This window comes from Salvia splendens, chromosome 3 (assembly GCF_004379255.2).
Source record: "Salvia splendens isolate huo1 chromosome 3, SspV2, whole genome shotgun sequence".
In the NCBI taxonomy this organism is placed as follows: Eukaryota; Viridiplantae; Streptophyta; class Magnoliopsida; order Lamiales; family Lamiaceae; genus Salvia; species Salvia splendens.
The window spans coordinates 38,612,994-38,627,582 of record NC_056034.1 but is presented as its reverse complement, the minus strand read 5'-3'; positions in this window follow the sequence as shown (position 1 = coordinate 38,627,582).

Below are 14,589 nucleotides of genomic sequence, written 5' to 3'. Positions count from 1 at the left end.
TGACCGGGAGTGTAACGACCCGCTAAAACGATATTATTAGAAACAATAATGTTGGCGTAATTATACACATATGAGTGACTTTTTGCGTAATTAATTTTCGAACTACGATAGAGTGTTGTTTACGATGGAGTGTCGTTGTATTCCAGACGTTAGCCAAGTATATAAAATATATATATATGTATAATAAAAGAATCAGATCCCAAAATCAAAATTTTAATATCCGATACATCCAACAAAAGTCCAACAAAATTTAGTTTGTACATCGTATGTTTTAAGAAAACGGGTACTTCAACGCGGAGGACCACGAATTGGAACCGATTATACCTACACACCAAATTAAATGATTAAGTAAGCAAATACTCAAATAATTAATTAAAAAAAATATTTAATAAGCGTATCCGAGAAGGAACGCTTGTCATGGCAGCATTTAATGTTGCCTTAATGAGTAGTAGAAACAATGAATGATGCATTAATGAAGTCTAAAAAAAAATCCTCATCCTCTGACATATGGTAATCATTCTCTGCAAAAATAATTGCAAGTTACGTCACTTGCCATCTTTTATAAATCGGTACATTTATGCACTTTCTTTCACCATAAAACATCACCATCATATATCCTAATTTTCCTTCACATGCCCCACATTATCCCAAACCCCACATTATCCCTTCACAAATCCCACATAAACTTTTACTCCGCACCCGCCCCACATACTATTTCCTCTGCCCACACCAACCCCACATCGGACAGAGGAGTCCAAGGAGGAAGATTTGCTCACACTTGTAGAGTCAAGCACTACGAACCAACAACACTTTTCACCACCAAAAAGGTAAACACCAAGCCTTTCTTTCTTATGTAAAAGCATGCATTAAGTGAATTTAACAACACACATAAGTCCAACCTGATTTCACCATCAAGTTTTTAGTAGCAAGACAATTGTTTGAATTCATCGAATTCATAAAATAGAGAAACCAAGTTATACAAATATAGTAAGCACAAGTTAACAACTTATCTCTAGAATAAAAATCTGTCGGATTTCCGGCGATGGCTCTTTGGCAGCCCGGATACGTCGAGGACAGCCCCACACCCCGATTCTTCATTAATTTCACCAACCTTCGCAAATTAAATTCCAAAAAACCTCAGATCTAAGACTTTAAATCCTTAGAAACTGAAATAAAAGGAAAGAACAATAAATCAACCCTTACCTTTCGGGAGTCCGGCGAGGAGGCGGTGGATATCGGGGGGGAGAGAGTGGAGGGCCGCGACGGCAAGCCGCCGCGCGTACAGCAGCGGCAGCGGCGGCGTGAGCATAGCCGAGGGAGAGAAGAGAATGGAGAGAGAGAGAGAGAGAAAGAAAGAGAGAGAGAGGAACCGACGGAGAGAGGGAGAACCGATCCGCTACTGTCCGGAGACGGTTGGACTGCCGGTAGGAGGGCGGCGAAGCCGCCGCCTCTGCATGCCGGCGGTGAAGAGAGGAACCGAGGGAGAGAAGGGAGAAAGAGAGGAGGAGAAAGAAGGACCACCGCCGGAAGTGGCGGTGGCGCGACAACGGCACTGGAGGGAGGCTGGCGGCGGCGGTGGCGATGTGTGAGAGGGAGGGAGGCTGTGTGTATTTTGTGAAATGAGGGAGAAAGACAAGTGCAAGGGTATTTGAGTGTGCATCATTTAATTGGGCTCGTTTATTTGGGCTTCTGATTTAATTACTTGGGCTGTATTAAAAAAAACATTGAGCCCAACTACTTGTGAATATTTTGGTACAGCAGAAAATAATTAAGAAAGGCCCAGTTTCGAATTTAATTTATTTTGGGCTTAAAATAAATTGTTTAAGAAAGATGGGATATTTAGTTGCGATCCGAGTTGTTATAGTTTTACGTAAAACTTATAGTGACGCATGGAATATCAACTTAGTCGGAGCCGGAAATAGAAAACGGAATAGTAATAAATAATGTAAGTTTTAGAAACTTCTTAATAAATAATATAATAATAATAATAGTAATAATGTTAAAAAAACTAATTATAGTTGTAATAAAAAAAAATAATAATAATAATAACAATAATAATAGATTAGTTTAAACCTTGAGATTTTCTTTCTTATTTAATTAGATTAGTTTAAAACTAAATTAGTATTTTCCTATTGTGATATTTTCAAAAGGGTACGTTCGCAAGTAAAGTCGGAACGAAGGATTCAAGTTAAGAAAACTAAGCGATCAAGGTGAACTTTCCTATCCTACATACTAATGTGGATAAAAATGCAAATTATTTTGAGGTGATATTTTATGAAAACACGAACACATGTTTGTGACTCTTAAAAATGTTGTCTTGCCATAAATATTTTTGTACGATGCCTATCTGTTTGGCTAAGGCCAAAGGAATTATGAATGATGATATAAGTCGAATTCGGGTCCCAGTGAGGGTGGTGTCCCCGCTCGGACTAGTGTATACAAGCTACCTCTGACATGTTGGGCAGAGTAGGTGACCGAGGAAGGTGGCCACCTTCCCGGCACAAGGATACCTCTGACATGATGGGCAGAGAAAGTGACCGTGCGAGAACACCATCTCGACGGCACAATGTGATCAGATATGGCTAAGTACCGGAAAAAGGGGCTGCAGCCCAATGTGAATATTTTTAGTAAGCTCGGGTCCTTTTCAATAACACCCCCGAGTATTACTGTGGTGATGGCTTGACAATATTTTCAAATGTATATGTGTAATTTTCGGCAATGTGTTCACTGAGTACTTTTTTTACTCAGCCCTGCATATATTTCTAAATGTGCAGGTTGAGCAGCGAAGTGGTGGAGGAAGTGCTATTGAGACAAGACATTTAATTCAGTCAGATTTTGACTCTCGGAGGTTCATGTCTTCACACATGGAACCTCGTTCATTTGCTTCCGTTGTGCATCTAAAAAGACTCAAGTCTATTTTATTCAAAACTCTGATATTTCGAAATTTTTACAAACAATTACTCTAGTTTTCATGATCGAGTATCTTTCTTCTATGTATCAGCACTTAATTAGTCATGTCTCACAACCAATGTTTGATTTTATTTTCTCTTATTTCTTTCCCCGCTTCTTATACCCCCACCCCTAGTCACGGTTCCCCGACTATGCTATCCTTAGCTAGTCCGGTCGTGACAGGGAGGGAGCCAACGAAAGGCTCGTTGCCGACTATTTTTTCGACCAACCGCAGTTTCCTGAAGATTACTTTTGGCGCCGTTTTCGCATGTCAAAACGGTTGTTTATGTGTATTGTCAACACATTATTCGCCCGTGTTGAATACTTTCAATCAAGTAGAGACGCAACCGGTCGGCAAAGTTTCTCGGCGTTGCAGAAGTGTATTTGTGCCATCCGACAACTTGCGTTCCTTTTAGAACACAATATGAACTTTAACTTAGAAGTACAATATGAACATTTCTCGCTTTCTCGAGCGACGAAAAGAAAAGGGCGCGATAAGAAAGAAACTTTGTCACGAGAAAAGCAATCCAACATAGAACAAAATGATGTTTCTAGAAAGATGATACATGTTGGATGCCATTTTCTACGTCCCAATGACATGAATAATCTGGGTTAACCATATGTCTTTCTTGACAATCCAATCACTCCAAATGATCATACCTTTGATCCAACTAAGCGATGTACACATATCAAGAGAATATGATTACATTGTAAACAAAGAACCTAGCTTTACAATATAAGTAAACAGAAACGACGTGTTACGAGGATGAGCGTTATGACGAACCGGGAGTACCAAAGAGTCATAATCCCCACATATGGTCATCTGACGTGATCATAAGGTGCAAGTAGCTTGTGACCAAAGTTTCTCATAACCCATTTACCATTCTCTATAAAGAGTTAAATAAGGGAGTATCACCATTGTAGTTAACCAAGAAGATTCATCAGCAACGCTTACTTGGGTTCCCATGAATTCCATTTCCTCGCATCCCCCTGATCAAAATACTTTTTGTTGAATTAAGATATTAAATGACTTCTTTTGCAAGGTAATGTGTCATTATTTTCCATCTTCTATGTCAAGGTTGTGAATCACTTTCAGTTTTGAGCTTGCTCCCTCATGTTTTCTGATAACCTCTAGTGACTACGGTCCTTCTTTATTCGTTCTGTATAAAAGCAATACTTTGACTCTCTGAATTCTTGTCACCAAACTCCTATACTAGGAGCTACTTTATTTATAGCCTTTAAAATGAACATATTTCCCTAAACTATTGTCTCTTCAATGATAATATATTCTTCAAAGATCATTAGTAGACCTTTAGTGTTTTCAAATGTGCTTGCTGACACTCATTAATTTATAAAGAATAGTCACCTCTTCTTAATCCCACAATAATTATTCCATCATGCTTTGAGCTCTTTAACAACTCCAAGTCTAAAGTAATTTGCTCTCTTCCCGAACTATTTTGCTCTGGTTGTCTTCTCTACTAGTTAATTTCCGTGATTTGGTAATAAACTTGGTGAATTCATTAACATGATATAGTATCACGATGTTGTTGACCCAAAATGGTAGTTCCTTGTTATTCTTCTTTCTCAAATCCACTTGAGCCCAATCATTTTCAGTCTTACTATATTGGAGCAGCCATCTGGTGAGACCTTAAACCTTTTAATTTGACCATTTGTGGTTTCATACATACTTATTGACAAGCTCTTTGTTTTACCTGAATACTCTTATTTTCTGAATTCAAATATGATTGTTGTCTCTTGATTTGAGCTTTTCTGCAAGCTCCATGTTAAAGCTGGCACATTGCTTCTCCCTTGGCTAGTTTCCTCTTATTGCCCTCTTTATTAGTTAGTTTCCCTGAATTGCTTATAAACTCTAAACCTTTCGTTGATATGATCTTCTATCACAGTGTTGTTGAGCAAAATGCAATTGTTTGTTTTTCCTATTCTTTTCAAATCCATTTGTAACCCACCATCTCAGGTCTTCCTGTTATCATCTGGAGATACTGGAAACTATTCTACTTCACTGTTCATTTTGATTATTTTATTGGCAACCTATTATTGACATCTGCATTCTATTCATCATACCCCACTTTTGCAATTTATTCCATCTGGCAAGCTCTTCCCACAATAAAATTCCCAAGCTCTATGGGTATAGCTTAAGCCCTTTGAAGTTATATCTTTTCTTTTCCGGGAGTGAGCATAATGAGCCCAATTGAGCCTAGTCTTTGCACTTCATGAAAACCTTTGTTGCAAGCTACTGACGAAAGTTTGTGGTGAACCAAACACTCACGTAATTGAAATAATTATAATCGTTTTATTTTCATGGCTACCTTGGAGCCTACCCAAAGCAAGAACGATTCGAATATTTCTCTTGGAGTCCTAATTTCAGTTCCTATCAAAGTTAAATTGTTAGACCACCTCTAAATTTCCTCGCGTGAGACCCTCAAGGAAGCGCAAGACCTGCAAAAAAAAAATCCTACGCTGATGAGCGTCGAACGGAATTGAAAATTAACATCGATGAGAAGATCTTCTTGAAAGTATCCCCTTCCAAAGGAATAACCAGATTTGGACTCAAGGGAAAGCTGAAACCACGATTTATTGGACCCTATGAAATTCTGGAGGAAGTGGGCCTAGTAGCATATCGCTTGGCATTACCACCCAACTTTGGGAACATACACAACATATTCCACGTCTCCCAACTTCGAAGGTACGTGTTCGACCCAAAACATGTGATTCGCCATGAAGAAATCGCTTTAGAGCCTGACCTAAGTTACGAAGAAAAGCCGGTGGAAATACTATATCGAAAGGTGCAGCAGCTTCGGAATAAGTCGATTACTACAGTAAGGGTTTTGTGGAAAAACCACGGACATGAAGAGGCAACATGGGAGTTAGAGGAGAAAATAAAGGAGAAATATCCCGAGCTTTTTGTCTAAATGCATCCTAAATTTCGGGACGAAATTTCTTTTAAGGGGGATAGTATGTAACGACCCGCTAAAACGATATTATAAGAAACAATAATGTTGGCGTAATTATACACATATAAGTGACTTTTTGCGTAATTAATTTTCGAACAACGATAGAGTGTAGTTTACGATGGAGTGTCGTTGTTGTTGTTCCTGACGTTAGCCAAGTATATAAAATATATATATATGCATAATAAAAGAATCAGATCCCAAAATCAAAATTTTAATATCCGATACATCCAACATAAGTCCAACAAAATTTAATTTATACATCGTATGTTTTAAGAAAACGGGTACTTCAACGCGGAGGACCACGAATTGGAACCGATTATACCTACACACCAAATTAAATGATTAAGTAACCAAATACTCAAATAATTAATTAAAAAAAATATTTAATAAACGTATCCGAGAAGGAACGCTTGTCATGGCAGCATTTAATGTTGCCTTAACGAGTAGTAGAAACAATGAATGCTGCATTAATGAAGTCTGAAAAAAAAAATCCTTATCCTCTGACATATGGTAATCATTCTCTGCAAAAAATAATTGCAAGTTACGTCACTTGCCATCTTTTATAAATCGGTACATTTATGCACTTTCTTTAATCATAAAACATCACCATCGTATATCCTAATTTTCCTTCACATACCCCACATTATCCCAAACCCCACATTATCCCTTCACAAACCCCACATAAACTTTTACTCCACACCAACCCCACATACTATTTCCTCTGCCCACACCAACCCCACATCGGACAGAGGAGTCCAAGGAGGAAGATTTTCTCACACTTGTAGAGTCAAGCACTACGAACCAACAACACTTTTCACCACCAAAAAGGTAAACACCAAGCCTTTCTTTCTTATGTAAAAGCATGCATTAAGTGAATTTAACAACACACATAAGTCCAACCTGATTTCACCATCAAGTTTTTAGCAGCAAGACAATTGTTTTCATCGAATTCATAAAATAGAGAAACCAAGTTATACAAATATAGTAAGCACAAGTTAACAACTTATCTCTAGAATAAGAATCTGCCGGATTTCCGGCGATGGCTCTTTGGCGGCCCGGAGACGTCGAGGACAGCCCCACATCCCGATTCTTCATTATTTTCACCAACCTTCGCAAATTAAATTCCAAAAAACCTCATATCTAAGACTTTAAATCCTTAGAAACTGAAATAAAAGGAAAGAACAATAAATCAACCCTTACCTTTCGGGAGTCTGACGAGGAGGTGGCAGATTCGGGAAAAGAGGGGAAAGGGGCTGAGGCGGTGGAGCAGGGGTGAGGTGATGGCGGTGGATATCGGGGGGAGAGAGTGGAGGGCCGCGACGGCAAGCCGCCGCGCGTACAGCAGCGGCGGCGGCGGCGTGAGCATAGCCGAGGGAGAGAAGAGAAGGGAGAGAGAGAGAGAGAGAGAGGAACCGACGGAGAGAGGGAGCACCGATCCGCTACTGTCCGGTAGGAGGGCGGTGAAGCCACTGGCTCTGCATGCCGGCGGTGAAGAGAGGAACCGAGGGAGAGAAGGGAGAAAGAGAGGAGGAGGAAGAAGGACCACCGCCGGAAGTGGCACGACGGCGGCACCGGAGGGAGGCTGGCGGCGGCGGTGGCGATGTGTGAGAGGGAGGGAGGTTGTGTGCATTTTGTGAAATGAGGGAGAAAGACAAGTCTAGGGTATTTGAGTGTGCATCATTTAATTGGACTCGTTTATTTGGGCTTCTGATTTAATTACTTGGGCTGTATTAAAAAAAACATTGAGCCCAACTACTTGTGAATATTTTGGTACAACAGAAAATAATTAAGAAAGGCCCAGTTTTGAATTTAATTTATTTTGGGCTTAAAATAAATTGTTTAAGAAAGATGGGATATTTAGTTGCGATCCGAGTTGTTATAGTTTTACGTAAAACTTATAGTGACGCATGGAATATCAACTTAGTCGGAGCCGGAAATAGAAAACGGAATAGTAATAAATAATATAAGTTTTAGAAACTTCTTAATAAATAATATAATAATAATAGTAATAATGTTAAAAAAAACTAATTATAGTAGTAATAAAAATAATAATAATAATAATAATAATAATAACAATAATAATAATAGATTAGTTTAAACCTTGAGATTTTCTTTCTTATTTAATTAGATTAGTTTAAAATTAAATTAGTATTTTCCTATTGTGATATTTTCAAAAGGGTACGTTCGCAAGTAAAGTCGGAACGAAGGATTCAAGTTAAGAAAACTAAGCGATCAAGGTGAACTTTCCTATCCTACATACTAATGTGGATAAAAATGCAAATTATTTTGAGGTGATATTTTATTAAAACACGAACACATGTTTGTGACTCTTAAAAATGTTGTCTTGCCATAAATATTTTTGTACGATGCCTATCTGTTTGGCTAAGGCCAAAGGAATTATGAATGATGATATAAGTCGAATTCGGGTCCCAGTGAGGGTGGTGTCCCCGCTCGGACTAGTGTATACAAGCTACCTCTGACATGTTGGGCAGAGCAGGTGACCGAGGAAGGTGGCCATCTTCCCGGCACAAGGATACCTCTGACATGATGGGCAGAGAAGGTGACCGTGCGAGAACACCATCTCGACGGCACAATGTGATCAGATATGGCTAAGTACCGGAAAAAGGGGTTGCAGCCCAATGTGAATATTTTTAGTAAGCTCGGGTCCTTTTCAATAACACCCCCGAGTGTTACTGTGATGATGGCTTGACAATATTTTCAAATGTATATGTGTAATTTTCGGCAATGTGTTCACTGAGTACTTTTTGTACTCAGCCCTGCATATATTTCTAAATATGCAGGTTGAGCAGCGAAGTGGTGGAGGAAGTGCTATTGAGACAAGGCATTTAATTCAGTCAGATTTTGACTCTCGGAGGTTCATGTCTTCACACATGGAACCGCGTTCATTTGCTTCCGTTGTGCATCTGAAAAGACTCAAGTCTATTTTATTCAAAACTCTGATATTTTGAAATTTTTACAAACAATTACTCGAGTTTTCATGATCGAGTATCTTTCTTCTATGTATCAGCACTTAATTAGTCATGTCTCGCAACCAATGTTTGATTTTATTTTCCCTTATTTCTTTCCCCGCTTCTTATACCCCCACCCCTAGTCACGGTTCCCCGACTATGCTATCCGTAGCTAGTGCGGTCGTGACAGGGAGGGAGCCAACGAAAGGCTCGTTGCCGACTATTTTTTCGACCAACCGCAGTTTCCGGAAGATTACTTTCGGCGCCGTTTTCGCATGTCAAAACGGTTGTTTATGTGTATTGTCAACACATTGTTCGCCCGTGTTGAATACTTTCAATCAAGTAGAGACGCGACCGGTCGGCAAAGTTTCTCGGCGTTGCAGAAGTGTATTTGTGCCATCGGACAACTTGCTAATGGGCAAATAGATGACCTATTCGACGAGTATTTGCATGTCGGTAAGTCAACTGGAATCTTATGCCTTAAAAATTTTTGGAACGCCGTTCGTTTTACTTTCGGTGAGGAATTCCTTCGGGCACCCACCACCGATGATTGTCAACGGTTGCATCGTCTTCACGAAACAGTCCACGGTTTTCCCGGTATGCATGGCAGCATTGACTGCATGCATTGGAAGTAGAAGAATTGCCCGACTGCTTGGAGGTGGCAACACTTAAGCGGCCACAAAGGCGGCGGCTCAACATTTATCCTTGAAGTGGTCGCCGACTACCGCCTATGGATTTGGCATGCATATTTCGGTATTGCCGGATCCAACAACGACTTGAATGTGCTCTATTCTTCACCACTCTTCAATGATGTTTTGAATGGTATAGCACCGGCGAACGACTTCACCGTCAACGGAAATGCATACCACATGGGTTACTATCTCGTCGATGGTATCTACCCAAGGTGGTCGACTTTCGTGAAGACGTTCAGCAATCCGCAAGACCCGAGACGAGTTCTTTTTGCGCAGCGTCAAAAGTCTGCTCGGAAAGACGTCGAAAGAGCTTTTGGGGTCCTTCAAGGCCGATTCAACATTGTGAAGGCCCCTCTCGGCTGTGGTACGTTAAGAATATCGCCGACATGTACACATGTATTATCTTGCACAACATGATTATAGCTGACGAAGGACCGAGGACGGCTAACTTTTACGACGAGGATGAAGCCGGAAGCTCAACCGCGAGGTCTTCCCTATGACGAGGTGTGCATACAACGGTGGGCGAGAGGATCGAAACAAGAAACACAATGTGCGATACTCGAACCCACACTGAGATACAAGAAGACCTAATCAAACACATTTGGGTGAAATTTAGCCACGAGTAGTGGGTTTTTTTAATTTTATGAATTTAATTATGTAATTTTAAATTTTTAGGATTTTAATTATGTAATTTTTATTTTTTTTGTAATTTGTAATAGTATTCTAGCTATTTTTAATGCATTTTAATATTGTGGAAATGTTTTTATTTAAATTGAATAATAGAATGGTGGGACCTTTGAGCATTTACTTGCGGAAGATGATGAATGTGTGTATTGTGCTCTTGCCTAAGAGTGGGGAGTAAAAAAAGTAATAAAAGTGGGTCTGGACCCACATCCGTGCTCTTGCCAAAGAGCACGGGTGGGGATGCTCTAATACCATATCCAAATTTTAAAGCACGAGGGTTTATTATCCACTGTTTTATCTCCCTTTTAAGTACTATGTGTAAAGGAAAACAAAAGAAAGGAAAGATGCATAGTTTAGATGAATCATAGTTTAGTGGATCAGTGAATTCATAAGCATAATTTGGATTTGCTGTTGTTGGTGGTGGTGTTTTAATTTGTTTGATTTTATTGTAGTCCCCTTCCCCCTTCCAGTCAAGTGTTCAAATAGAAAAATTGATTTGACAATTTAGGTAATCAGCTTATCGGGCTGTGTTATCTTCAGATGGAAAATAATTGATAGTTGAAGTGAGTAAAAAGAGTTGCCTTGGAAATAAATCATCCTCCCTGGGAAAATTTGTCTACTCTACAAAAATGAGTTGTTAAAGAGTGCACACCGCACACACCCTCATCCTATAAGAGCATCTCCTATGGCGCCCCTCCGGTAGGACGTCCGGTCGGACACCGGGAAGGGCGACGGGACGTCCGCCGTTGGGAGGTCGGAGGTCGGATACGGACGTCCCGTGAGGACGTCGGGTGTCCTCGGACATCCCGGCGACGGGCGGGCGGACGTCCGCCACTGTGGCTTCAACTCGGACGTCCGGTCGGACGTCCCGTTTTTTTTTTTTTTTTTTGAAACTCTATATATACAGCCCGTTGAATTTTATTTCATTCGCACCACTTGCGTTAATAACAAGTTTCTCTCTCTACATCTATAATCTCAAGTATATCTAGAATGTCTAGTGAAAGTGATAGCGAGAATGAGTTGGAGGTCGCTGTTTCAGGTGCTATACAGAGGCTGCTACAACAGAGGTTGCAGCGGCGGCAGCAGGCGGCGGTACCTCGGCCGATCCATCGTCGAACTCAAGTACCCCGTGACCACATTGCTGCACATATTCGGTTGTATGCGGACTACTTCGCTCCGCAACCGCGTTTTGGGGAAGCCTTATTCCGGCGACGCTTTAGGATGCATCGTCCGCTGTTTCTGCACATCGTGGGTGCTTTAGAGAGTAGATACCTGTTTTTTAGGATCAGAGAGGATGCAGCTGGCAAACCCGGACTCACGCCCTTGCAGAAGTGCACTGTCGCAATCAGACAACTGGCGTATGGAGGCGCGGCCGACATGTTCGACGAGTACCTCCACATTGGCGAGTCGACAGCAGTCGAGTGTCTGCAAAATTTTTGCGCGGGCGTGAGAGCGATATTCGGGGAGCGGTATCTTCGGAGTCCGAGCCCCGAAGACTGCCAGATGCTGATAGATATGCATGGGTCGGTGCACGGGTTCCCTGGGATGTTGGGCAGCATAGATTGTATGCACTGGGAGTGGAAGAACTGCCCCGCCGCCTGGAAGGGGATGTACACTACCGGCTTCAAAGCCAAGCATCCCACGATGATCCTTGAAGCTGTAGCTGACTACCGGTTGTGGATATGGCATGCTTATTTTGGAGTCGCCGGGTCCAACAACGACATCAACGTTCTCCAGTCGTCGCCCCTGTTCAACGATCAGTGCAATGGCGTTGGTCCCGCCATCAGTTTCGTCGCCAACGGCAACCAGCATAATATGGGGTACTATTTGGCAGATGGGATATACCCAAACTGGCCTGTCTTTGTGAAGTCAATCAAGCATGCGACCGGACAAAAGAAGACATACTTTGCGAGCCGTCAGGAAGCAGCGCGCAAGGATGTGGAGCGGGCATTTGGTGTGCTCCAGAGTCGGTGGGCGGTAGTGAAGGGTCCTGCACGGCAGTGGTATATTCCCAACATCGGCGATGTCATGTACGCATGTATCATAATGCACAACATGATTGTTGAAAATGAAGCTGCGGAACTGACTCAGTGGACCAATGAAGATGATACGGGTGCAGGTCCAAGTCACGGCGTGGCCACCGCGAATGTGAATATGGGGGTACCTCATGGAGAGGTCGAGCGGCTGCGTGCATTTGCCGACATGCGGCAAACAGATGCCCATATTCGACTTCAGCAGGATATTATCGAAGAGGTTTGGACTCGGAGGGGTTGACGTGATAATGTATGAATTTTTTTTTTTATTAGTGTGTAATTTTTTTTTTCGAATCATGTATGTTTTTTCCGATAAAGTTGTTAATTTTTCCCGTTCGTATTCTCGGTCAAATTTTATTTCCGTAAACGTAAATTGTTTTATTTGTGAATTTATGATTTTTTTTATTGCGGGATGTCCTAGTGGGAAGGGCGATGGGAAGGGCGGATATGCATGGGATGTCCTAGTGATGTGGCAGTGGGGTGGGATGTTGATACGAGTAGTCCTTTAGTTTAGATATATTTTATCTTCCATATCTTTTGTTTAGTTATCTTTTGATTCATAGTATCTTTTCGTATCTTGTTTTCTTGTTCCCTAAGCTAGTATTCTAGTATTATAAATAGGGCTAGGTTGTTATCATTTTAATCATTCAATAAATATATTATTTTCCACAAACTTGTCTTGGGTAACAAGAATATCATATTTCGTTTCCAAATTGTTGTTCATCGGAGAACGTCCGAAAATCAGTTGTTACAGACGTTTTCCGTAACGAGGCCGGATGGCTAACTTCTCGGAGAGATAAGGTGATCGAACCTTCGACGTGCTCGAAGGAAAGCTCACGAATTGCTGATTTTCGGACGTTCTCCGATGAACAACAATTTGGAAACGAAATATGATATTCTTGTTACCCAAGACAAGTTTGTGGAAAATAATATATTTATTGAATGATTAAAATGATAACAACCTAGCCCTATTTATAATACTAGAATACTAGCTTAGGGAACAAGAAAACAAGATACGAAAAGATACTATGAATCAAAAGATAACTAAACAAAAGATATGGAAGATAAAATATATCTAAACTAAAGGACTACTCGTATCAACTCCCCCACGGTTAAAATCCACCTTGTCCTCAAGGTGGGAACCACGAACCAAAGACGAGAGTTGAAAGCACAAGCTTGGCGAGGCGTCTCCTCCTGGATCAAATGCATACCGAATAGTTGGACGTGTCACTTCACCTTCTCCATAAAAAATCATCAAGGTAGGATCAAAACAGTCGTCAAAATTCAGCGCTAAAACGTGAAGCTTGTTAACACGTCCACGAACTCCCAAACACGCCGTGTAATTTCGCGGCGGGACCATCCGTGCATCGATGGCAAGCAATGTCGGTCGCTGAAATATTCTTGCAACATCACTATCACGCAACTCTCCCTTTTCACCCAAACAATTCCCAACAACATCTTGGGATGTCACTCGAGCAACGACAGCCTTCTTCACTTCCTCAATGGAATCAACCTCCTCTACATCGTCTAATAATGCCTCTTCCTCCGTCTCTTTACTCATATCGGGGCTGCACGGTGGGTCAATTTCATCAAAAGATGGAACTTGTTGGTCTTCGAGTCTGCCATCTCTACCTTCCCTAGATCCCCAATTCTCACTAGGCAAGCCACGATCCATGAGTTTCTTTGCTACTGCCTCTAATATGGAGTTCTCTGAATCACAAAGCTCTGCATCTAATATGGAGTCCTCTAAATCACACAGCTCCCCGTCGCCGTCTCGTGTTGGCGAATGCGTGTGAGTAATGACCTCTCCATAGTCGAAGGGTTGATAGTGTTCGGGCAGTGGATAACGAGTTTGGTGGAGGTGGTACGGCCGGCGTCTATCCGGCTGATACGGAGGCGGCGGTGGGTACCTATCCAACTGGTGGTGTTGTGGCCGCCGGTACGTAGGCTGGGTGTAACGTCGATGCTGCTTGTCCCAATCAGCGCCACCACGATCAGGAAGACCGTAAGGTGGTTCCGGATCAGGCCGTTGTGGCGGTCGAAGCTTCCCTAGTCGCCGGTCGTTCGTGTTCATACGCGACTCCAATATGTCCACCCGTCGATCCATACTGTCGAGGCGTGCATTTAATTTGGCAAACCCTAATGTGATTGGGTCGACCGAAGCCTTCCCCGATTGGTCGGGACGACGCGGCTGGCCTATATGCAGCGCCGGCGTCGCTTCCCTCGTCGGCCGTTCCGACGTAGATGGGCCATGGTATGTTGACGGCATGAGTACGGGATGAAAGCACCA